This window comes from Tiliqua scincoides, chromosome 4 (genome assembly GCF_035046505.1).
Source record: "Tiliqua scincoides isolate rTilSci1 chromosome 4, rTilSci1.hap2, whole genome shotgun sequence".
Taxonomy (NCBI): domain Eukaryota; kingdom Metazoa; phylum Chordata; class Lepidosauria; order Squamata; family Scincidae; genus Tiliqua; species Tiliqua scincoides.
The window spans coordinates 213,440,881-213,468,187 of NC_089824.1; the positions used below are offsets into that span (position 1 = coordinate 213,440,881).

The window sequence follows — 27,307 nt, forward strand, 5'->3', positions numbered from 1 at the left end:
TGTGACCCTCCGGAACTGGCATGGGAGGCCTGCGCTGGCACAAGTCGATGTGTGGATTAGGCTGCCCACTGTCCCCTAAACCCTCAGTACTAGCAGCAGCCATCAAGGGATGGGGGGACTTGATGGGACTCAACGCCATGGTGTTCTCCAGGGCCTTCAACAACCTGGTACTGGCACTGACTTGATATCACAGAATTTCACTCAGGTATCTGATCTGGGGAGATTTCCACTTCTTTTGTCCACATCTGTAGTAGGACTTTTCCGCTTGGTTGTTGCTGTTTTTGTTGTCGCAGTACCACTTTCGCAAGTCCCACCATTGCCACTGGAGGTAGCAGCTGGGCAATACCTAGCTAGGCTCCTAGCTAGGGCTCTGTTCTGTAGCCTGCTTCTCTAAACCACCCCATTTTTACTGGAAGGACCAGGCAGCTTCACAGAACCATACCTCGGCCACTGGTGCACCACCGCCCCAGCCCCCTCTCACTTCTTCTTGGGATGGGCCATGTGGTGTAGTGCCAAGACAGTCACCATGACAGTGGACCAAGTACCACCTGCCATACTCTGATCTGTATTCATACATGCTGAAAGCAATGGCACATCCTTAAAGCAATTCTTTCCCTCGTCTCGCCCACATTCATTTAAAAGTCAAATTGAATGCATTCTGAATTATATTATGGGATGGTAGGTAGAGTGCCCTTTAGTGGTTCTAGAGACATGCTGCCATGCCAGTGGCGTAGCTACAGGGGAGCAACATGGTAAGTACTGCAGATGTCGCAAAGTGCTGTGTACGTGACCCCTCCCACTCACAGTTGGCACATTGCTATCGGTGCCCAGAATGGCTCCAATGGCAAGTGGGAGGGGCTGCTTACACAGCACATTGCAGTGCCTGCAGTACTACCCGCGCCACTCCCCTGTAGCTATGCCACTGGTGCCTTTAAATGGCGGACTGGCTGAGCATTTGGTGGATGGCTCCTCTCCATCACCTCCAAAGTCCTCTCTGCTTAATTTATATTATCTCAAAAAGAAAACCGTAGGTTTCTTGAATGCAAAACAGGCCTAAAATAAGAAAACAGCTGACCACAGCCCACACTTGGGGTTGACATCAGAGCCCTGCCCTGCCTTGACCTTTCTCTTGCTCAAATTAATTCTCTGGTGGAATCTATGGGAATTATCTCTCCGTTTCTCTCTCGAACGACGGAGATTGAAATTCTGTCTAAATCTTTTCTCTTATTCATGGCAGTGCATGGAAATATTTTGATCCATTTTGCGACTTGTTAATGATGAAGAGAGAGAGAGAGAGAGAGAGAGATTCAAATTAGATCTTTGTAAATGTTACAGGAAGGTCTTCCGTGCTGATGAGGATGAAGTGGTGGGCCGGTAACGCCGGCCAAGTTTAATTATGCAAACAGCTCAGTAATATCACCAACCTTTGCCTCCTCTTCCCTCTAAGATCCTCTTAAACTGGAGTGGATAAATATTTTACATTAATTACCTAAGTACACAAAGTTAACAGAGTTGGACCAGAAGTTTGCCTAGTCTCCTAACTTGTGTCTAGCACTAGGAACTAGTGGACATCACCAATACTGAAGGGTCATTAGTTAACTGTCTTTGGGCTCTTAATTCACTGGAATAATTTGGGGATTTGGATCCTGGGCTTGGATCCAAACTCTGTCTTGTGCAAGTACATCACCCCTTACCTGCACCTGACACCCTCCCCCACCCTGCTTCCAGAATGGATCCGTTTCGGAGCCAAACGAAGCTGAGGGAGGGCAGGTGGGTCCATCTTCGCTCCACTCTTTGCCTTAAGTGTTAAGCACTGAGAACCCCCCTCCCTATGGAGAGCCTGGGAGACTCCCAGAATGCTGTGGGGGGGGGCTGCACCAGTTGCCACCCGTCTTGCACGCCACTGCCTTGACCTGATCCAGCAGGGCTCTTCTTGTGCTCTTGTTAGGAACATGCACAAATTTTCAAAAGAATCATATATAGAAATGGCTGGAGAGAGCAAAGAATCTTAAATGATAAGCTTTAACTCTCTCCCTCCTCCCAGATGCAAACTAAATGCTTTAGCATTTGTCACACCTACTTTTCTGCGCTCAGAATGGAGGTGTCTGCTGGAATGGCAGTTTGCATATAAGTTCACCCGAATAGAAGACTCTGGGGTGAATGCTACGTTTGTGCTCTCTTCTCCCCCAGTCCCTCACTGGTTAAGGGGGGGGGGTTCCACAGTCGCCCCAAATCCTTTAGAACAGGGGTCTCTAAACTTTTTGGCCAAAGGGCCGCATCAAATATCATGCACAGTGTTGAGGGCCGGAAAAAAAAATTAGATATAAAATTTAAATAAATACATTAGAAATGTCGTGAGAATGTCGTGAGAACTTGTGTAAGGAAAGCGCCCTACAGGTAGACCACAGCTGCGATACAAGGACATCTGCAAGAGGGATCTGAAGGCCTTAGGAGTGGACCTCAACAGGTGGGAAACCCTGGCCTCTGAGCGGCCCGCTTGGAGGCTGGCTGTGCAGCATGGCCTTTCCCAGTTTGAAGAAACAGACTGCCCAACAGACTGAAGCAAAGAAGGAAGGCCCATAGCCAGGGAGACAGACCAGGGACAGACTGCACTTACTCCCAGTGTGGAAGGGATTGTCACTCCCGAATCGGCCTTTTCAGCCACACTAGACGCTGTTCCAGAACCACCTTTCAGAGCGCGATACTATAGTCTTTCGAGACGGAAGGTTGCCTACACACATTAGAAATAGATCTTAGATGAAATGAATGAATAAATGAATGCGCTCAAATGTCCAGGATTTCTCCAAGCACCAACAGAGCCCAAGAAATGAAGCACACACTTAAATGGACCCCCATTCCCCCACCTCACAAGCACAACTCTGGTTGTGTTTGGTCAACTGGGCCAGAGGCTCTCAGAGGATCAGAGGCTGGTCATGGGCCAGATAGAGGCTCTCCACGGGCCGCATCTGGCCCCTGGGCCAAGGTTTGGAGATCCCTGCTTTAGAAGAAGTCCTAGAAAGGACCCACATTGTGCCACACAGACAGCCCTTTGGGCTTTTCCCTACCTTTAAGTAAAGATACACTTACAGAGACGAGAAGATGCCTTTACTCAAGCTCTTCAATTCAGGCCTGCCAGTATGCCCCTCAGATTTCCAGCAGCTTCTGGGAGAGGAGACATACTCGTTTTCCATGCACAGCCCAAGCAGTGTACTCCATTCTGAGAGGCATCTACTGCTCCCGTTTTATCATCAGTCAGGGTCTGCGAATGAGTTCTGAATAAATGAGGAAAACTTTTGAAATATTAATGGGGCCTTCATTGCGAGGCGCTTTGATTTGTACAAAACTGGCGCCTTCCTTTGGCAATCGCCGCGGACCCCAGCCAGTTCGTTCAGCACAAAACGGCGGCGTCTGCATACAGCTGCAAATTTTATTCAGCTGGCACTTAGAGAAAACAAGAATATATTGATTAATTGATAGGACTCTTGCCATCTCAGCTGCTCCGAAGTTAATTACAGGAGGGCAAAGTGGAGGGAGAGAAAAATCCTTCACGGTTTGCTCAATGAAAATCAAGAAGCAGTGGCCCGGCTTCCGACACTTCTTGTGGAAATAAAAAAAGAGAGCCGAATAGAAATGTTTCACTAAACAAGTTATTAAATCAAGGAAGCAAAACATTGATCCAAATCCTAGGTGAAAAGAAAAACAGTCACGTTCCAACGGCAATTGTTTTAGGTTCAGGATGGAGGGTCAGGTTGGATTTCAGGGGGTTAGCAGACTTACAACCCACTTCTGTCTACCCCCCCCCTGCAAATGAAGTGGTGCCAAAATGGTGGGGGGAGCAATTGCTGAAGTCCCCTCTGGGTAGAGGAACAATCTTCCTTTCGATTACTTGGATTTATGCTCGATAAATAGTTGCTGCACGTGCATTTGGACTTGTGCTGCAGGATTGGGTCTGGGAGGGGGAACAGAATATTGGGAGCGCCACTGCCTCTGAACCCTCTGTTTTGCCAGATCCCCAGTCCAAACTTTGCTTAGAGAACCTATGCCCACTTTCAGCTAATTAGCTCCCCTTCTTTCTCCAACAATGGCTGTAGTTCTGCCTTGCAGCACTGCTGGACCCCACCACCAGGGTAGGTCACCTGTTCAACCTACAGAGGTCCTCCTTCCTCCCCCTCCTGCCAGCAGCTCTTCCCAACAGCAGCCCCTTGGTCCTCAGCAGGTCTTGGGTGAGGCAGCCACACACCAATCTCAGTGTCTCTAGCAGTCCTCAGAAGTCCATTCACCCATTTGTCCTTTAGTCAGTTAGTCAGTCCACCAGCAGTTCCAGTAGTCCATCAGCCATTCCATTAGTTCCACACTCCATTAATCCATCAGTCCAATCCCTCCAGCTTTCCTCCTTCTACTACCCACCAAACTCTCCCTTCATCAGGTGCTGCTTTTATCCCTTAATAACCTAGTAGCCTCTAGTGGAGGCAACTGTGCAGCATACCCACTGCTGGTTAGAGCTCTGGGATTAACCCTATACTTGCTTGCCAGAGCAAGGGGCCACTGTTGACTCCACATCCTATCTCCTCAAAGGATCGTATGCATTTCCATTACACCCTCCCCCTACCCCAGACTGGATCCACCCATCCCCCTCTCCTTTCCCTTTTTGCTCTCCCTCACCCCCTCCTGCCTCTCCTGCTGATGTACCTACTCCAGCAAGTGTCAGAAGTTATGGGGTGGGCAGGAAGGCACAGGCCTTCTTCCCAGTGCTTCCTGCAGTGCACTGTGCACTAAGTTACAACTGGTGCAGTCAGTGACAGCGGAGGAAGACATACAACATAAAAAGATATAGGATTGAGCCCTTAGGCATCTGCTGGGCTCCCAACACAGTCAGTGGACCCACTTCCCTAAGAACACGGTCATCCTTACTTTTCCCAGAATACCTGGGAAGGTCAGAAGCATGTGAGAGAACATGCCCTTCACATATCCCACCTTTTCAGGGTTATGGTTGCCCACTGAGGTTGCCTTGCCGGATTGTTTCCCAAATTCTGAAGCAACTAATCTGTAAGGCTTATAGCAGTGTTTCAACTCTGGGTCAGGACAGTGGGTCACCAGCAAATTTCAGGTGGGTCGCCATTCATTTCAATATTTTATTTTAAATATATTAGACTTGATGCTACCATGGTGTGTGAATGCATTTGGGGAAATGTTACAGACCTGTACTTTTAACAAGCTACTATGTATATTCTTTTAACAGTGATAGTAAATGGGACTTACTCCTGGGTAAATGTGGGTAGGATTGCAGCCTAGGATTGCTAAAAAACATTCCTGCTTGATGATGTCACTTCCGGTCATGACATCACTTCCAGTGGTTCCTAATAGATTCTGTCACGGGTTGAACCCCGGCCTGACTGGTAATTTACTGGCTGCACAGTATCAGGCCTGAAGCCTTGGCCAAACCAGGAGTGCACAGCATCCTGGGAGCTTCATGCTGATGCAATATCTGGTGATATTGCATCACGTGATTTCATGTGTGTGTGTGTGTGGCAGCAGCTGCACAGTCAGCATGACTGTGAAGTAATTCCCAATGCTGTGATTGGCTGCAAGAAATATAAATGTCCAGCAAAGGCAAGCAAGTGTGTGGGAAAAGCAGAGCATTGTGAGCCGGAGGCTACGTTGGTTGGAGAGTGGATCGTGTACCGTTTGTACTACTTGGACTTGTAAATATCTGTACATACAGTAAAGGAGGAGTGTGGTGGATGACTTCTGCCTTTGAGTCTTCCTTGTCGCCAGGGGTGATTGTGGTTCGGCCGTGAGGCACAGAAACATCTAACTGCTGTGCAAAGCAGCTCGTAACAGATTCTCATTCTAAAAAATGGGTCCCATGCTAAATGAGAACCACTGGCTTATAGAATTTCCTTCCCTTGTCATCAAGGATTGTTGAGTGGCCGATTGCCTGAAGCCCAGGTCTGCATGAGAAGAGGCATTCTTGGTGGGAAGTGGAGTGAGTAGAACACTGAGGCCACCTGGGGCTTTGCAGAATGCAGTTGGTCAGAATAAATGTCTTATGAAAAGCCAGGCTAAAGAAGAAGGATCAGCAAGAGCTCCGGTGAAGGATATCAGGGACAGGAAATAATAGCAGAGGGATTATTAATAATAGAGGAGCATCAGGAGGACCTTCATTGCTAAGTGGAATACCTTCATAATGTTATGCATGCACGTTTGCCTTTTGAAAGATTCCTGAAGGGAATGGTGACAGTGTTACCATTTGTAAATCTCTTTGAGCGGGTTCAGATGGTGCTTTGGTTGCTTGACCTACCTGCTGAAAGGCATGCGCTCTCAAACATGCTTATGTTCATGTAGTAGTAGCGCACCTAGAGGGCAGTTTGGATGAAACACAGCCCCCCCTAAGAACATCAGAACAGCCCCACTGGATCAGGCCATAGGCCCATCTAGTCCAGCTTCCTGTATCTCACAGCGGCCCACCAAATGCCCCAGGGAACACACCAGATAACAAGAGACCTACAAGGCTTCCTGGGAATTGTAGTTAAGAACATCAGAACAGCCCCACTGGATCAGGCCATAGGCCCATCTAGTCCAGCTTCCTGTATCTCACAGCGGCCCACCAAATGCCCCAGGAAGCACACCAGATAACAAGAGACCTGCAAGGCTTCCTGGGAATTGTAGTTAAGAACATCAGAACAGCCCCACTGGATCAGGCCATAGGCCCATCTAGTCCAGCTTCCTGTATCTCACAGCGGCCCACCAAATGCCCCAGGAAGCACACCAGATAACAAGAGACCTGCAAGGCTTCCTGGGAATTGTAGTTAAGAACATCAGAACAGCCCCACTGGATCAGGCCATAGGCCCATCTAGTCCAGCTTCCTGTATCTCACAGCGGCCCACCAAATGCCCCAGGGAGCACACCAGATAACAAGAGACCTGCAAGGCTTCCTGGGAATTGTAGTTAAGAACATCAGAACAGCCCCACTGGATCAGGCCATAGGCCCATCTAGTCCAGCTTCCTGTATCTCACAGCGGCCCACCAAATGCCCCAGGGAGCACACCAGATAACAAGAGACCTGCAAGGCTTCCTGGGAATTGTAGTTAAGAACATCAGAACAGCCCCACTGGATCAGGCCATAGGCCCATCTAGTCCAGCTTCCTGTATCTCACAGTGGCCCACCAAATGCCCCAGCAAGCACACCAGATAACAAGAGACCTGCAAGGCTTCCTGGGAATTGTAGTTAAGAACATCAGAACAGCCCCACTGGATCAGGCCATAGGCCCATCTAGTCCAGCTTCCTGTATCTCACAGCGGCCCACCAAATGCCCCAGGGAGCACACCAGATAACAAGAGACCTGCATCCTGGTGCCCTCCCTTGCATCTGACATAGCCCGTTTCTAAAATCAGGAGGTTGCACATACACATCATGGCTTGTAACCTACAATGGATTTTTCCTCCAGAAACTTGTCCAATTCCCTTTTAAAGGCATCTAGGCCAGATGATGTCACCACATCCTGTGGCAAGGAGTTCTGCAGACAGACCACACGCTGAGTAAAGAAATATTTTCTTTTGTCTGTCCTAACTCTCCCAACACTCAATTTTAGTGGATTTACTTCCCCCTGATTGGAAGTGAGGTGTGGGACCAGAATATGAGTTTGTGTCATCTGCGCAGATGTCCTTAACGGCATGGGACCAATCAGGGAATGCAAATACCACTTGAAATAATCTCTCTGTTGTATTTCAGGTTGAAATAGGGCATTTCTGTGATTCACTCAATGGGTATGGCACGCTCTGCTGGTGGTGGGACCTGGTTCTGATGGCAACAGGTGCACATAACTAGAGTGCCTCTTTCAAGTCATCCCTTGCCCTTGCTCCTGGCAACTATAGAACTGCCTCTGCTGCAGTAGCATAGCTGGAGGGGGTGCAAAGCACTAAGTTTTGCAGGAGCCTCATCGTGCCATGCAGGAGCCTCCTCCCCCCCTTTGGAGCCATTCCAGGTAGCATTCATATGCCTCTGTTTTGTTCTAGAGCCCTGGAATGGCTCCAAAGGAGAAGGGGAGGGGCAGCTTGCATGTTGTGGTGAGGCTCCTGCAAAACTTAGTGCTTTGCTCCCCCTCCAGCTATGCTACTGCTCTGCTGCACCCTCACCATTCCAGCAGAGAAGCCTTGTCTTGTCTGGCAGGCACAAGGATATCACTCCACCAGCAGTTTTTCACCCTTGTTCTCTTTATTAGTAGCCCCCTTTTTTGTCCTTCTTTTCTTCTCAGCTGCTGCAAGAAAGACCCAAACTAGAGGGAATACAAGGAAGTCATTTGCCTAGCTGGAAAAGAGCCAGAACCTGGATTGCTTTGTTCTCTCTAGAAATGAAGCCAAAATGCAAACAGGGATGGTCTTTAGTTTGGGATTTCCCTTTTCAACTCTTCTCCTTTTCTCTCCCCACATGATCATCTAAGGCTTTTGTTATTCAGTTTGCAGTTCCTGCTAGGGATAGGTTACGGGGTCCAAGCGAAAGGTGTTGCCTAGCTACTCTGAGGACCAAACTACATGTGGCAGCAGCAGACCTGCCTCCTTAAAAACAGGCTTGCTGCATTCACCTGTCAAAGAAGAGACTGAGAGCCCAATCCTATGCATACCTTCTCTGAAGTAAGACCCATTAGAGTCAATGGGGCTGTTATGTGTGTAAGTTATGCAGGATTGAAATCCTGCATAACTGATTGGGCCAGACTTATGGCTGGCCAATCTGGTGATGGATCGAAATCCTACCATCCGATTGACCCCCTAGTTAATGTTTCAACTGCTCCAATCATGGGGAGTCTTAGCGGAGCTAAAGGGTATAAAAGCCAGAGGTATAAAAGCCTTATGTTTCTTTGCCAGGTTCTGTTCTGAAGATGGAATAAATGTATTGAGCTGTTATCGCTATGCCTTCCTTTAATGGATCCACTAGATAACAGGGCTTACTCCCAGGTAAGTGTGAATAGGATTGGGGTCTGAGACAAACTTCTCCATCTCACTCTGAGAATAATTTGGAGTTTTTAAGTGTTCCTGCTGAATGCTCAAAAACCTTAGGAGCTTCCTCAATCTTTCTACATGGACACAGGAAAAACACAAGAGGTTTTCAAATGGAGCCTTCCTTTACCAGTCCTGCTCCTCCACAAGCACTCTCCTACCTGAATGCCAGGACTGGGTAGCATAGCTAAGGGGGTGCAGGGGTTAGTAATTGCACTGACCAACAAGTTGAACTTCACTAGTGGCCAATATTGTGAAAACCTTGGTATGCACAAATAATACCATCATGTTACATATCATTGGAAAGGTGATTTAATGCTGAATGCAATGAAACAAACCCCATTGGAATATCTAGATTCTATCAAAAGTTATGGCCAATTAACCAGAAAAGATTTTAATTGTGGAAACTATGGTAAATATGAATAATAACATTGTGTTATACATCATTGGAAAGGTAATTCTGAATGTAATGAAACAAACCACGTTGGAATAGCTGTATTCTATCAATAGGTATGACCAAGTAACCAGAAAACCTTTTATTTATTTATTTACTTAATAAATTAAATTTGATTTTGTCGTTGGGGGGAGGGCTACAAAATCTCCTTTGAACCTGGGTAGCAGGTGCCTTAGTTATGCCACTGCCAGGATCATCATTTCGAACCAAGTAGTCCAGGAGGCTTATTTAGTGAGCCTACTCCTCTGATAATTACCCTCTTCCCCTTTTCAAATGTAAGGATTTACAGCAGTGATTTTCAGCCTGTGTGCCATATGCATATTCATGTACCACGAAAAGTCCACAGGTGTGCTGTAGGAGTTTGGAGCAGTTGAAAATAGCTGAAAAACTCTTCTGGGTTCTGTGGCTCTGTTTATAGGGCCAACTGCCTTTGGTAACAAACTCTCTTTCTCTCTTCCTCAGCCAGCTCTAAAAACAGAGCTGCAGAATCTGGAAGAATCATCCAGAAGCACGAGAGACAAAGACCAGAGAGAAGACCAGAGAGGTCAGTGTGCCATGAGAAGGAAAAATGTTCAAAATCGTTGATGTACAGTTTGCAGGAAGGGGGAACTGACAGGGCGTAAGTGGCGGGCTCATACTGATAAGGGTGTACCCAATTCATAATGGGGTGACTGTTTTTAGTGCGGGGATCACATTTTGCACCCAAAAAATCAACCCAACTACTTCATCACCACTGGACAAAAGGGGCGCGTATAGAGGAGGGTAGTCTAATGCTGAATCATAGAGTCATATACAGAGATAAGAAAAGATAAGACCAGAGTTATTTAGCCAACCTGCAGAGCTACAGATCCATCTAAGAAAATAAGAACTGGATCAGGCCATCGGCCCATCTAGTCCAGCTTTCTGTATCTCACAGCAGCCCACCAAATGCCCCAGGGAGCACACCAGATAACAAGAGACCTGCATCCTGGTGCCCTCCCTTGCATCTAACATAGCCCAGTTTGACATAGTCTAGGGTGTTTAGCATGAGCTGAGCCCTTGGGTTCATGCCCGGCAAAGTCCCACCTGTAGCACCAGTCTTGATCTCTCCCCTGCCTTGGAGAAAATGGTTGAAATTCTTTTTTTTTAAAGCTATATTATTTTTGCTGTGAAATATGCCCCAAGCAGCAATTGACCGTGCAGGCATCGTAACCTCAGTTAGCCAGAGACATGGATTTGCACATAACAATAGATGATTTCAGTGGGGATGCTCCTAATTATCCCAATGTCTGCATAAAAAGATGCAAGGAGCCAGCGGGTTCATTTAGACCTGAATGAGTATCACTCTACACCACTATATCGGCATCAGATACTCACAGAAAGTGGCTTCTATTTGCAGATCTCCACTGCTGGAACAAAGTTGTTTATTAATAAAAAGGATTCATCTGCTTTTGGAAAAGTTTGCCTGCTCTAGAAATTGCAGTATTGACAATAGGCTTGAGCTGAGTTCCCCTAAAATTGTCGGTTTTTTCCTAATTAGTCGAACAGATGATCCGTCCGACCCACGGAATCTAGACCGTATTGATTTTTCACTCCCTGAAAACTGCATTTGTCTTGAACGTAATGGTGTGATTGACTAAGACAAAGTGTTAATTATAGGCCCATTTAGCCCACAGAAGAATTGTGAGCTGTCTTTGGCCCAGCCTGGCCTGCCTTAAGGCAGACGCTGTTTTGAATATGACTCGGAATGAAAGGCTGCCAACACAGTTGTCTGGCAGTGCCCTGTCTGTGACACTTCCCCATCTCCCGTTAAATGACATTTGTCACACTTAAGCACAAACAATTATTAATAATTTTCATTTCATTAGGAGCACTACAATGAAATGTCAACAACTTTTAAAAATGCGCCAGGAGTGTACAAATTAATTTTGATTTTCAGAAGTATAATTATATTTGTAAGTACCAGACTGTGTAATCATTTTGGGTGCTATTACTCGTGGAATCAATTATCCAGAGATACACTTTCAAACATGATTTCTTACTGTCACCTGTTGGTGGGATTGATGTTTTTTGATGGAAGAACATTCGGAATCCATTTCCAGTTTTTGCTTAAACCTTTGGGATCCATTTAAAAACCCAGTCCTTTCTTTTCAAAACAATGCATTTTAATATGGCAATTAATTCTGGAGATCCGTACGTAGTAGCTTCAAAAGAGGGGGTGAAAGAGTAGACACTGCTACTTGAATTTGCCATCATGCTAGTAAATGTGTTGTTATGGACAGGGCTGGCTTTAGGACAATTGCACTGATTGTGCCCAACCAGGCCCCGTCTCTGGGGGGGGGGGTACAGTGTTAGGGTGGCAAGTAAATCATGCACTGATGCAACCAGCACCTTGCTTGTCAGCTGACCCCCGTGAGGCCAGCACAGTGAGCGGAGTTCCTCCACTGGTGTGTTCTCCCACCTGCCCCAGTGTCCATTTGACCTGAAATGGGTCCCCGGAAGCAGCTGTGACCTCATCTTGTCACTGCCACCTATTTCTGGGTGCTGTGTTTTGTAGCAAAAGCCATCAGGCCTGAGTGCACCTGCTGCTCATCCCGGTTAGTAGCGGGCCCTGCTGGGGGCCACATGAGAAAAGGTGTTGCATTGGGCCCTGAAGCTCTTTAGGCTGGCCTGGTTATGGGCATTACGCCTGGGACGTCCAGAGTTGTTCATCAATTACGACACTGACACCAAGTCCATCTACTTATGATTGAGAGGTTTGAGGTGCCCCAATTCAACAGGAGCCTGAAGAAGTGATTGCAAGTCATGGCTCACCACTATGGAGCCTGGCAATGATGCCATCACTTGGTCTTGACAACTGAATCCTACAATTCTGCAATGTTTTGCACCTGAATCAGGTAAAACAGATAGGCATCCTTGGTCCTGATGGCAAAGCCTAGATGTTTGCCAGGCTGAAGCTCCTGGAGGGGAGAGAGGAAGGTGAAGGAGGATAGTCAGAGCTGACCAGAAGGTGTGCCCCCCACTGGCACCCCCGAGAAGAGGGGGCTGAGTGGTGCCAGACTATCCTAGCTTGGGGCTGCTGAGTCAATTTGGATCCTGTCAGGGGCAAAATTTCAGCACGCCTTGAGAGGCAGCACATGTGCCCCATCTGCATACTAATGCCATTCTGGAGGTGGGAAGACCCTGCAAGCAAAGACTGGCCTACCTGGTTAAGCAGCATGATCCAAGGGGCTCTCCATCATATTCCCCCAGTAACTCCCCCATCTCCTTCCTGTTCTGCCCACCCCCAGCCCCATTCTACCCCCTGCAAAACCTCTGGAGGGTGTTCCCAGTTTGCCAGAGCGAGGAGCTGACTGCTCACAATTTGTGGTGGCGGCGGCCAGGCCACGCACACTAGCATAGTCATGTTTGTGACTGATGTAAGACATGTTTTGCCAGCGGAGTTCACATTCCTCTGGCATAACAGCTAGGTAGGACTGGGCCATAAATAATAGAACATTCTTGCATTTCCCTAGTTAAACATTCTTTAAAATTTATCTATGAGCAAGCCTATTTTGCGTGCTATCACACTGAAGCATAGGATTTGTAGTCTTAAATTTGCAGAACTACTAAGACATTCTTATTTGCTTTATGCCCCAATCTTTTTGGGCATTGATGATAGAGGAAGGGGGCAGGACCAGGTCAGGAAAGTGGTGAATGCACACCCCTAATCTTAACACTACAAAACCCATGAATCAGTGGTACTTTTAGGAAGCTATGTACCTGGAGAACTCCTAAGGGGATCTACAGAAGCGATGTAAGAGTATATCTGATGGAAAAAAAATATTTTAATTTCCCAGACATTCTGAAGAAATCCATTATTTGGGAAAATGGAATTCTTCTTGTGGGTTTTGCACCTTCACAGACAACAGATGACTTCATCAGACACATGACACAGACACAGAAGCTGGTAGATATCAGTGGACTGAGTGCAGTGGAAGGAAAAGCAAGATAACAATGTGAGACCTAGAGATAGCAGGAATGCAAAGAAAGCGTCCTGATAGGTGGAGCGTGAAACATGGATAGAACACATAATCAGAACATAATTGGTATTTGCTGAAGCATGAAAGCGTGACGACAAACCAATTGTTATCCAGATCAAATGGGGGTCAATTACTTTCTCTAGTAAGACAACCCAATATAATCCTTTTTTAAAAGCATGAGACATGGTGTAAAAATTGTTAATCAATTCCACGCATGGGAATGAATGGACACAAATTGGACACTAACTGTGGAAATTTGCAGCAGCCAATGGGATGGCTTTTCCATCTCTCTAGGGATTCAGCCTCTGACCTTTAAGATAAATACCCTGAAAAAGATTCAATAGGCAAATAAATAGCCCAGTCCTAACCCATGCTGGAACGGGGAGGCCTGCTGGCGTGCCCCGTATCCAACACGGGGTTGGGGCCGGTTGCGGCTCAGTCCAGGGCAAGGACCATTCCTTCCCGTTACCCCAGGTGATGATGCAGCATCCCCAATGGGGCTACTTGGATCCATATCACCTCAAGAGGTGGTGCCGATCCGAGCAGCCAGGAGCTGCTCTGGGCTGCCTGGGACCAGGGTTCGAATCTGACACAAATGCCAGATCCTGGCCCCACCCCCCTACTCACCCACAGCTCGCCCACCACCCACCATCCCCTAACCCCAAAATGCCTTCTCTCTGCCCTTCCACTACACCCCCCCCCCAACCTCCTGCTGGCCTGACATGGCTGGATCAGGCACACTATTTACACTGGCCTGAGGGGCTTGGGCCGGCCTCCCTTCCGGCTCAGTGGTGCACATTTATGACACCTTTGGGCCAGTGCAAAGGACTTGTGCTGACCCATCTCCCTCTAAGGATTGCACACAAAATAAAATAAAAAATAAAGGAAATGCAATACAAACCCATATGTGTTGACTCAAAAACTAGTCATTTTAATTCAGTGGGACTTCCTCTTAAGACTGAGTGCCTATACATTTAACCATTGTATAGAAGAGGGAATTGTGGCAGCTCTACACGGAAGGGTTTAAAAAGCAGTTACCAGCAGCAGTGGTGCTGCTATGCCTTCTGCCAGGCCTCACCACATCCCCTTGGGCCCATTCAGACTTGTGCCAGCTAGAGCTGTCACAGATCTGAGTAGACCCATTTGAGACCATGGTGTGGTGGAGTAGGTCAGAATTTTATTTACTTACTTCTCTATCATGCCACAGCCCCAAACAGCCTGCATGATGCAATGGAGGCTACATCAGCACTACTGCATCTTGCTGGCCGACCGAAGTTAGGATTTGGGCAACGGGATGGATTGCATGGGTGAGTCACCAAGAGAGTCCCCTAATGAGATTGACTTTATCAGCATGGTACAGAACCATGCATCTCTAAAAATGTGAGCAGAGCATGTGAATATTATCCAGAACAGTGGTTCTCACACCTTTAGTATCACTTTTTAGAATGAGAATCTGTTGGGACCCACAGGAAGTGATGTCATGACCGGAAGTGACATCATCAAGCAGGAAAAAAATTTACGATCCTAATTTTTAACGATCCTAGGCTGCAATCCTACCCTCACTTACCAGAGTCCATTTACTATCATTGTTAAAAGCATATATAGAGTAGTCTGTTCAAAGTACAGGTCTGTAACAGTTCCCCAAATGCAGTCACATACCATGGCAGCATCAAGTTTAATATATTAAAGATAAAATATTGAAATGAATGGGGACCCACCTGAAATTGGCTCGTGACCCACCTAATGGGTCCCGACCCACAGTTGGAGAAACACTGATCCAGAAGGTTATTAGAACAACCGCAGAGGCAAAAGCAACTCTACTAACTTGCAAATGGGATGCAAATCTACAGCACAGACACAGCATTTCTGACTTTAAAAAGTCACTTTAAAAAATGTTGCTGCTAGATAACAACAGAATGTGTGTGTTTGTGTGCATGTGTCTGTCAGGTTTAAGCTTGCAAACCATCCCTTTGTATGTCATACAACCCTTACTGCAGAAAACATGTTGGACTTGGCACCGCAGACCCGACAATAGTTTGCCTATTCCTGCCGGGCCAAAAAATGTTGATCTCTCTCCAGGAAGAGAACTTGCCAAAACTTCACTTTCAGCAAGAACCTCCAACTGGTTCAGATTTGATATGCCATATGCTTGAGAGACTCCTGGAGCAGCACTGCGCTGTGTGCGACGGCGGCTGCCAGGCCAAGACTGGTTGTGAAACACTACCTTCTTGCCTCTTATATTGGACCGCAGTTGGGAGTTCTGCACAAAGTCCTTCAGGAACCGTTCCAGCCCAAGCCTTTAGCGCAGCTTGCAGCAGGCACTAATAGCATCTGCTGATGAAAAATAAATAATGCAAAAATGAATTTGAAGCCAGTGGAAATGCCACCATCCTCATTTCGAGCCTTCCAGGGGTTTTCCAGATGCCAGAGGATGGGAAAGATGTGTTATTAATATGCTTTGTCTTGCATGACAAATAGGGCCGCGGCGTCAGCTACCAGAGCACTGTGGGAAGGATGAGTGTTAGTAGCATGGAACAGTTGCGATGGCATTTTCCTGGAAAATGACATGTGGCTGTTTCGGCAGGCCTCCCCTCCAGTGTGGTCTGCTGCTCCTGGCCAAGCAAGCTATTACATCTGATGTCACAGAGTGTTCATGAACATTCCAGCTTCTCAAGCAAACTCTATTAGCAGCAGAATGTTGATAAATGGTGTGTGCTTCATGAGGGAGATAAAGCACGAGTTTGGATTTAAAAAAACAAACATAAACTAGGGCTGGGCCCAAGTGGGGAGGTACTTTTAATAGCCCTTTTGCCCTGCGCAACAGTGCTTCCTTCTGACGTTTGTGAAATAGTTCAAAAGTGTTTGCGAGGGGGGTGCCAGGAGGAGAATGGAGAGTGAAACATCTTATCTACAAGGCATCTGGACTGATGCTCCTTCATCCCACTCCAGATGGGCAACATCTGCAAAGGTTTGTAAATGGCATGCTGTTTGCAGACGGCACACACCACAGTAAGGGGCCAGATCCATTTCTGGAACCAGTTTGGTGGCTCGATTATTTTTTTTTTACTGCACATTAGGATAAGACTCAGTAAAAAAAAAAAAAAAAATCTGGGTTCCCCAAATTTCTGAACTAGGCAGCAGTGCCATAGCTAGAAGGTGTGGAAAGCATTAAATTTTGCAGGAAGCCTCACAGCAGCGTGCAAGGGGATCCTCCCCCTCCACTTTGGAGCCATTCCGGGGGGGGGGGAGGAGCAAAACAGAGGTGAACTCATAATTTGTAACTACTTCTTGTACCTTGCAAAATTCATTGGATTTCCATCAATATTCTTCAAGGCTCAGCTATATATTACAGCCACCATAGAGATCATAACTCACTTGTGCATCAGTGCCATTATGTGGAATGTTTCCCTGCCCCACTCCATTTCATGGGGCCAGATTAGCAATTTGGCTGCAGAAGTGGAATATTCCCCATAAATAGGCAGATCCCTGTAGAGCGTGCAATGCATGGACCAGCTCTCAGATGCTTTGCCAGAGGAGGAATTGCCATCATTTGCTACAGTTATTCTTGGATGATCATAGGCAGCTGTGTACTACAGAGTCAGACCGCTGATCAGGGCTGGCCCAAGACCTCCTGATGCCTGAGGCAACAAGACAAATGCTGCCCCCCCCACCCGATGATATTCCAGCCTCTGTTCCTCTTATTCTGCAATGTTCTAATTCAGCACTTTCCTGGCTTCCACATTTTCTCCTCCTCTCTGCCCCCTTTCCTTTTCCAATCCAGGAAGTAGAAGGAGTAGTGGAGGCAAGTAGGAGGACTGAGATGGGCACCCCCCTCCCCACTAATTAGCTGCCTGAAGCAACTACTTCAGTTGGCCTCATGAATGGGCCATCCCTGCCACTGGTCCATCTAGGTCTCAATTGATAATACTGAATAGCAGTTCCCCAGGATATCAGACTAGGGTCTTCTCCAGACCTACTCTGGAGATGGAAGAGAGCAGTAGTCGTTTAGAGTTGGGCTTAGACCTGGAAGATCCAGGGTCAAATCCCCACTCAGCCATGAAGCTTCTTGGGTGACCTTGGGCCAGTCATGATCTCTCAGCCTCATCTACCTCACAGGGTTGTTGTGAGGACAGAAGGAGGGGAGGAACTATGTAAACCACATGGAGCTTCTTGGAAGAAGGATGATATAAAAATGTGAAAAAATAGAATGGAATGCTGCTCTGGAAGGGAATGGGTTATTTTTTTTCCTCTCCTACCATGGACTGTATTTATCTCACTGTTTTTACACACACACAGTGTGGTGTTCAGATCAAAGTATAAAATTCCACCCCAAATCTTGCACAGGCACCTTTAGTGGTCTATAGTCACTTTAACATTGTCGGTCTATTTTAACTAACCCGAGTCTCTGGAAGGGGCAAGCAGTTTTCTCGTACCAGGATTTGTTTTTAAAGGTGAGATGAGAAAGCCAAAATGAAAAAAAAGGAAGCACACCTTGTCAGCTGCAATTACGTTTTCCAAGACTAGCAGCTGAAAAATAATCTAATTCAATGTCTCTGTTAGCATTCAGCATTGTTAATTCATGGACAAGTAATTTAGATGAATTCTCAATGGGAAATTGAATTTGAGGCGACTCAGCAGGAAAATTGGTGCATTCTATTACTGAATGGAAAACAGTTATGAGTTATCACTGGCTTTGCCTTTGATATACTGCAGATGGGATGGAAGGGGCCTGCCACTTTGACAACTGTTCATATTTTCTTAAAATAATGAGGAGACAAACCAGAGCAGGGGATGGGTAAGGATGGAAAGGAATCCGATAACAGATGTTCGGCGGGTGACAGAGTAGAGCACTGGAAGGCGTCCGCGCAAACATTCTGTGGCACAGGTCCAGGATCAGTATTCAGCACTGAGGAAGATCTTGGGAAATGAGGCAGACAATCTCTGTAAGAGACCATGCACCCCAATAGTTGCCTTCATCAGTGGCGTAGTTAGAGGGAGTGCAAAACACAAAGTTTTGCAGGGAGCCTCACTGCGCCGTGCAATCAGCCGCTCCCCCCATTCAGAGCCAGGGGTATGCCTCTGTTTTGCTCCCCCACCCAGAATCGCTCCGAAAGGGAGGGGCCATTGAAGTCACGGTGAGGCTCCCTGCAAAACTTTGTGCTGTGCACCCCCCTCTAGCTATGCCAACGGCCTTCAGATTTCAAATCCAAACTCTCTCGTCTTTAGATATCCCAATGACTCCCAGAGGCTCTGCCATTCTTGGAGGCAGGGCAGTGGTTGGGGGCATTCTGGAGCAGGGCAGAGGGGGTGGATCTTGGTGGAAAATGCGCACACTGGATCCTAGCTCCCATTTTTCAGCCCACTCGCCCCCTTTCCTCAGACTTGTGGCAGCTACATGATCATATGGCCTCTTCATAGGTAATCACTATCATCAATAGTGAGGGATAGGATTGGGCTATTAGGTTGCAGTCCTGTTCACTTTCCTGGGAGTAAGCCCCACTGAACACAAGACTTACTTCTTAGTACATACACATGGGATTGAGCTGTTAAGTCCTTTTCCTCATTTTTCTGGCATGTTCTTCCTGATCCACTTGCTTTGGACCACTGTCTTCTCTGGCCCCTGTCTTCTCCCAGGGCCCAATCATGTGCACAGGAGAGGACCCTTGACCATTGCTATGATTTAAAAATAGAGGCTCAGTCGTAGATAGTGCTTGGGGATGTTTATGCAACCACGATGGCACCACATTGCAGGTCCTGGCGGTCAGGTTCTGCATTGGGACTCCCACAATGCCAGTCTCCTAATGGCACATTGGAGTGTTACCATTCATATCAGTCCTGAAGGTTCAGGGAACAGACCAGCCCTCTCTTGGGTTTGGACCCTTGGCCAGCAGTCTCTAACTGGTAGACAAACCCGTGATGTAAGTCCTGCAATGTATCAAGATTTCAGTACAGGGTGTCTGGGTTTTGTAAAGTCTTTTGTTAGAACCAATCAAAGCCACATGCAACAGTAGGAACATTTAACTGCTGGTCCAGATTTGGTTGGCAACCTTCAGTCTCGAAAGACTATGGCATAAGCCTACAGCACCCGGTATTCCCAAGCGGTCTCCCATCCAAGTACTAACCAGGCCTGACCCTGTTTAGCTTCCGAGATCAGATGAGATCAGGCATGTGCAGGGTAACAGTTGCTGTCTACTGCTGGTCCAATTCCTGCACTAAATTCCTGCACTAAAACAAAGAGAAAGATAAGAAACTCTAGGAGTGGCATCCATAGTGTTGGTGTCACCCAGTGCAGCCAGGCCTCCATTTCTGCCATCTTGGGTAGGCTGAGGTCTTGTGAGATCTCACAAGATCTTGGTGGAGCATTGGCAACCGCATGGGGCTTTCATGGCATGGCACCACCACAATACACGTGCCAGCTTCCTCCACTGACGCAAGGGCCAACGCAAGCCTCTGAGTTAGGTGAGGGGGCAGGGAGGAGGTGGGAGGGAGGTGTGTTCTTGGGTGGGGGAAGGGTGGGCTGTGGGCAGCCCTGGGGGCAGGTGGGTGGGAGCGGGAGGTGGGGCTGGGATCCTGCAGTTATGCCGGATCCCAACTCCCGTTCCTGGAGAGAACTGAGTGGCTCCATGCGGAGCGGCTCTTGAGGTGGCACAAGTCAGAGGAGACCCATAGGGGCCAGTGGTCCTTACCCTGAGGTAAGGGGAAATGTTCCCCTTCACTTATGACTGAGCTGCTTATGGCCCCTATCCTGCACTGGATACAGCACAAGCCTCTTGGCTTGCCTGTTCCAGCACAGGATAGGATTGCGCCCTCTGTGACATTACGGCAGCTCAGCCAATCACTGTCAGGAGCTGCAATGGTTAGTGCATTACAGTATAGATGGGTTTGGGCTTGAATTCTTAGCAAGGATGCCGGTAGCCGCTTTTGTTCATAGCTGCTAGGGGGTTGCTGCTTCTTACCCACAGAACACAGGAAGCCAGGAGGCCCCGTCTGATTCTTTATTGCTTATTATTGCTTATTGCATCTCATGAAGTCTTCTGGGCGAACACCTCGAAATGATGTCAAAACGGTGTTGGAGGGAAGGGGAACTGTGACAGACCTGAGCTTGACTGATGCCAGTATAAGAAGCACAAAACTCAATTTAGGAGACAGGAAGGTTTGTCAGCCTCCACTCTCTAATCAATCTGAACAACATCTCATTGTTTCCCTTCCTCTGTCTTATCCAATTTCCCAGCCACTTAATTGGCATGCTGTCTAGGGGCCAGGCATTTCTGCAGGGCAAAACAGGGCGTCTTCCTCCTGCCTCTTCCTCCTTTAGCTCAATTAAAATGCTAGAGATGATGCTTACCTGCTGGAGACTGGTATTAACGGCATGTAGGCCTCAGATCGGCCAGTCTCAGTTTACCAAGGTGGGAGAATTCTGGTTTGAAACAGAGGTGGGCTAGTGACAGAGCAGAGGTGGATCCTTTGCCTTCTTTCCACCTCATCCCCTTTTAGGAGAGGGGCCTGAGGAGGGTCATGATTGAGGCATACAAAACCATGCAGGGGATGGACAGAGTGGATAGAGAGATGCTCTTTTCCCTCTCACATAACACCAGAACCAGGGGACATCCACTAAAGTTGAGTGTTGGGAGAGTTAAGACAGACAGAAGAAAATATATCTTTACCCAGCATGTAATTAGTTTGTGGAACTCCTTGCCACAGGAAGTAGTGATGGCATCTTGCCTGGATGCCTTTAAGAGGGGTTTGGACAAATTTCTGGAGGAGAAGTTCATTATGGGTTACAAGTCATAGTAGGTATGTGCAAGCGCTTGGTTTTAGAGGCAGGCTACTTCTGATTGGCAGATGCAAGGGAGGGCACCAGGACGCATGTTGTGTCTGTTGTCTTGTGTGCTCCCTGGGGCATTTGTGGGCCGCTGTGAGATACAGAAAGCTGGACTAGATGGGCCTTTGGCCTGATCCAGTGGGGCTCTTCTTATGTTCTTATGTAGGAGTCACTTGGGTTTGCTCAGCTGCTCTCAGGACTATAGTCACCCTTCCTTGCTAGCCCTATTTCTAGGTGAAGCTTCAGATACACTAATGGAAACTCACCACAGCCAGCCCATGTGCCCCCAGAGATACCTATCTCAACCCTACAGAACAAAATGCACATAGCTTGCAGAAACACGACGTGGATTACAGAGGATTCTAAGAGCCATTTTGAGGCCTGCAAACGTCTGTAGAATGATTTGACCAGCCAGGAGAGGCCTCCAGTACCACCATGAGAGTCGTGGCGCACTGCAGAAGATTAGATGAGCCACAGCGCTTGTTTGACAGCAGTTTGGGAACCCCAGTTTAGGAACCTCTGTTTTACAGCATATTTATTTATCTCTGTATGTGAAATTCTGTGTGTGGGTTCATGTGCATGCCCACACGAATTACATGTGCAATGCTTATGGGTTGGAGGCTGAAGAAGTGGTTTAGCAACACCTGTCTGCTTTTCCAATCAATATCATTGGTTTTGATGCATTTGTAGCACGAATTTGTAGCTGCGATGAAAAGGGAAAGGCAATAGCCTATTTTTTTTTCTTGGGGTTTTAAAAAACTTGCATTATACATCTGTCAGGGAATGGTTGAAAGAAGCATCCTTACTAAGATTGGAGTTTATAAATTTAGCTGCAGAAGGTGGCTCTGATCACTAGGGTGTGCAAGAACAAAAATCATTTCACCATTGATTTTCACTGCTAAAAGCTTCACTCACTGTGATATCAGTTCACTAAAATCACATTCATATCATCATGAAATTCACCCATTTCATGTGTTCTTTTATCCATTGATTTCAGTGGGAAAATCAACTTCATTTTCTCTACCTTTTTGCTGTTTTGCAGCTAATCAACATGAACATTTAAGATATTTTCAGGGGATCAGATCTGCCAGATTTCAAACAGATGGGATAAAGGAATCCTGTTTTAAAGGGGGGGGGGTTCAAAAATGGTATATAAATATTCTTAATAATAATTAATAGAAATAATAACTACAGGTATATCAGTCAGGCAGGTACCCAGATAGGCAGATTTGGACTGCAATTCTATACTCACTTTCCTGGGAGTAAGCCCCAATTAACACAATGGGACTTACTTCCCCTGCTGTTAAAGGAATCTCAGAGAGAGAGAGAGAGAGAGAGGTGGGATCCATTTTGTAGCTTCTGATAAAGGGAAGCCCCCCATCTTACACAGGCATACTGTGGAATGACGGCATGAAATAAACAAGGTGGGGTGAGGTGGAGAAGTTAAAATCTGGAATTAAAATCTTAAACTCAAAAACAAATCTACAACTCTTCTTCCTCCACCTCTCTGTAAAAGAAGTAACCAAGGGAGATTGAAGCAAACATATATACTCTATCATTGTATATTTCTGCACGTCCTTCTCAAATCCACTCATTTCCACTGGAGTTTTTGTATGCCAAGAAGCTGTTTCAGATTCTGAGACATTTTGGCCAAAATGTCCGAACAGAAGACTGGCTAGTTTGCATCATCAGTTTCCCTAATAGCTACTATTTCTCTTTCCCCTCCTAGCTGCTGGTTTGGGGAAAGGAAACTTGGGGGGCGGGGGGGACGGGACAGACAGACAAGAAAGAGGATCTGAAGGGACCGGTGAATTGCTGCTCACTCAGGACATTTTGTTACTACACTGGCCAAAAACACCGAATTGAATGAAAGATCCAATTTGTCCCATTTTCTCTTTTGTCCTTGACTACATGCACGAGCCTCTGGATCACAGTCTCCTGCGGAATCCCCCTCAATCGACCCTGAACTGGTGGCCACTTGCATTGAAGCCTCATCCCACTTACGGGTGTGCTCCTGTAGCACCTGTTCCTTCTTGCATCTCGGCAAAATGTCTTGCAGTTCTTCAAAAGATGAGACAAATGTTTCCTTGAAAGTCATTTTTTCTTAAAGTGAACATCTTACAGAGAGCTTTCCCTCTGGTCTCGGTGCTGCCACATCTCATGAATGTTTTTTTTTTTCCCCTCTTTCTTTTAGCATACTTATTTGGACAAAAGGTTACATCTTAAATGCCCATTTTAATCCAACGTCTCAGGAAAAATCACTTCTCAACAGGTATGCAGGAGACTGTGGAGCATCCTTCTGATCACAAGAAAAAAAAAAAAACATGCTGTGATGTGACAGATCCTTTCACTAGGAGAGTGTTGGATCATTTGCCCACAGCTCTGGTGGAGTTCAAGAAAGTCAAAGACTTTCGGTTACTCTGGAGAGGCTGAAGATGTTGAATAGTACTAGGCCATCAACTTCTTTCTTCTGCTCAGTGGCATCACTAGGGTTCACGTCTCCCGGTGCGGGATGCTGGTGCGTCACCCCCCATGCAGTGGGCGGGGCAACATCCCAGGTGTGTGGTGATGTACCATCACTCTGCCCCCACTGGTTTTTTGGCTGTACCTTTTGATAGAACAAAGACAGACACATTCTGCATGAAATTACGCATTGATTGATATATAACATGATGGTATTATTCCTCCAAAATGTGATTTTAGTGATTTTGGTCACTACTGGTGTCACACCCCCCCCAAGGGTGTCAACTTACTAACACCTTATTGCAGCAGTTCTCAAACTTTTAGCACTGGGACCCACTTTTTAGAATGACAATCTGTCCAAGACCCACCAGAACTGATGTCATGGTGGAAGTGACATCATCAGGCAAATTAAAATCAATAAGTATAAATAATTAAAGTAAAACAAATAAATAAATAAGCAGAAGCCAGCCCTGTTCCACTGAGTGAATTTCCTTTGTAGCCCACCTGCAATAACACCCCCTCCAAAACCAGTAAGGTTTTAAGTGCTACCCAGTGCCCAATTGAATTTAAGAACTTGTGTTTAAACCAGATCACTGTCAGGATCCACCTGGCTTGGCAAGTCTCCAAAAAGTTCACCTTATCAGCTGAAGCCTCTGTTTTGATCCTTTTTTTTGGGGGGGGGGGGAGGCTGGGGCATTTCTTGAGCTCCAGTTCCATCAGATCAGGACCATTCTGGTGGTTTCACATTCTCCTTTGCCTGACCTGATCACCAGCCAAGGCACGTTTGCTTACTCGTGAGTAAACGTGACCTTGAGGCTTAGTTTCGCTTTCCATAGGGCTCAATATATTCGTCTGCTTGGAGGGAGGAACTTTTTCTCAGGTGTTTTTGGGGGCTGCATTCATTGGATCAGGACCATTCTGGTGTCATTGGATTCCTCTCAGCCTGCCCTTTCCAATGGACTAAGGCAAGGTCGCCTACTTGCAAGTAAACATGCGATATGGCTCACTTTCACTTTCCATAGGGATCCATGCATTTTTTGTTCTCCAGTTTTTTGGAGATATCAAGGAGATATCAAGGAGATATTTCACTCTGGTTTTTTTGCATTGCATTCCACTCAAAATTCCGCATCCAACAGTATATATTATGATGGGGTTACTCCTAACCACCACGATTTTAGTGTGTCACCTCCTCCCGTGCGCGTCACCCGGTACGGCCTGCACCTCCCGCACCCCCTAGTGACGCCACCGCTTCTGCTAAAACAATTTTTAAGCATTGTTTAAGCATTGTGTGCTTGATAGCTTCACAGCACAATCCTATGCCTGTCTACTCAGAAGAAAGCCCCATTGTGTTCAGTGGTGCTTACTCTTGCAAAATGTGTATAGGAATGCAGCCTTAATTGGAGAAGGAACTTCTGGACCTGATGTAGTGTAGTGAAACCTGTACTGGCTGTTAAGGTTATGGCTGAACTTCACTACCTGTGAATGCTTCTTTAGCTTCTCAGTAGCCCTTTGAAGCAGGTGAGGCTAACCAGGATAACCTCATGTTGAAACAATACAGCAGCAGATTGGGAAAGTGGAGGTTGAAGGACCAGACCAGACTTGAAATTCTTCATTAGGACCTCCCTCCAGTTTTTGTTTTGCTAATTGGCAGGTCTAGAGGAAGGCTTTGAGTATTGTGCAGGGGAGTGTCCTCCAATGGCATTCTCTGATGGAAATTGCTCCTCAGAAGATGCAGTGAGCCCTGTGATGAAAGAAAACAGGTAGAGATGTTACTCCTGTCTCCCCACCATGGAACTAATAGAAATTTGTGGGCCGGCTCCGCACCACCACTTTAGTGGGAGCTCTTGGGAACAAGCCCTGTGACAAACCCTTTTCATGAGCTAGACATGTGTGTGTTTAATGAATTGAAAAGGATAAAAGGGGCCCTATTTGCATTTATTTCCATTCATCCTGATATGAATGTATCCTGGCAATAAGCAGGGGTTCTGCTCCTGATTGCCAATGGATCTCCTCAGACCTGTGTTGCTCTTTAGCTGGTGCAAGTCTGAGGAGACAAAGGGGACACGATGGCTTGCTCCAGAGGGGTAATATCCAACCTAAGTCACTTGCACCACATGCCACTCCCTCAGTGGCATAGCACTAAGTTTTGCAGGCAGCCTTCCTGCGGCGTGTGAGTGGTCCCTCGTCTTTGGAGCCATTCCGGGCAGTAGGAGCAAAATGAAGGCCTACGGAATGGCTCCGAGGGGGAGGGGACACTTGTACGCCACGGTGTGGCTCCCTGTAAAACTTGAGGCACAAGCCTAACCATGTCTACTCAGAAGTAAGTCCTATTTCGTTCAGTAGGGTTTACTCTCAGGAAAATGTGGTTAGGATTGCAGCCTTAGTGCTTTGCATCCCCTCTAGCTTTGCCACTGCACCCCCTCCTGCCTCCAACATGCTTCCTGCCTTCCTCCATTCTGCACTCTCCCATCCTTTAATGGCTTTGCCACCCACTCACCTTTGCTGCTGGGCAGTCTGCTTCTCACCACCATGGTACAGTTTATTGCTTATGGCAAAAAATAAGAGAATCAGACGGTACATGGTAAGTTGTCCAGGCACTGGTCCATCTAGTATGTCTACATTGGCTGGCAGTGGCTTCCCAGGCTTTCGGAAAGGGTCTTTTTTTCCTGCCAACCACACCTAGAGAAGTCAGGTCTAACGCTGGGACCACCTGCAGGCAGAGGAATGAAAATTTGCTTTTCTAGCCAGTTTAAGGTTATTCTGCTCTGGCAAAATCAGAAGACAGAAACTGCATTGTGAACGTCAAGATGGGTTTTACTTAATCACAATTGTTTGGGTTGCTCAGCCCATCTGTAGACATGCATAAGGAACAAAGCCAGGTAGTCAGGGATTTGTAATGAATCCCCATTATTCTGATTGCAAGTGCCCTATCGCAATCACTTCTGCCTGCACTTTTGAAACCGCACAGCTGCACAAAGCCATTTTTGAGTTTACAGTCTGACAACAACACTGAAATGAGACCGCAAATGGCACAGTTTCCACAACAGTCGGGCGCGGGGCTGCTTGTTGAGAGTGAGCTGGCCGTCCCCACCGCTGTGCACTGCATGGGTAAGTAGCTCTCTTGTAGGAGTCATTAAGTCCTGAAGCCGGAGAGCCGCCATTTCAGCTGCCACGGCTCTCTTAGCGGTGCTGGGAATCAGCAGTTCTGCCTCGCAGCCATTTAAACCTTTACAGACCCTGCACTGTGTGTCTGAGCTAGTTGAGGAGGTGCTGCTTTCTCCCAGCTGGAAACTTTCTCCTGACTGGTAGAGCCTTGCCACCAGGCACATGTCAAGAATGAGAGTAAAAGCAAGAGACAATATTTAACTCCCCAGCATTTACAATAAGCGGAACACACATTGAATCTTTGCGATGGTGCGTATTCAGAAACCAACTGCATATTCAAAGGATGAAACTGAATATGTAAGGATTAACTACTTCACTGAAATTACCATTAGCATCCTCCTTTTAAAAAAGGAGAGAGAGAGAGAAAGAAAGAAATGAACAGGTGGTGCTTTAAGTGTAACCAAGAT

At 46.9% G+C, this 27,307-nt stretch overlaps 1 pseudogene; it reads right to left on the bottom strand.

The window, feature by feature from the left end:
- Window positions 1-19,523: 19,523 nt before the first annotated feature.
- On the bottom strand, window positions 19,524-19,643 carry LOC136650361 (5S ribosomal RNA; annotated as a pseudogene).
- Window positions 19,644-27,307: the final 7,664 nt, after the last annotated feature.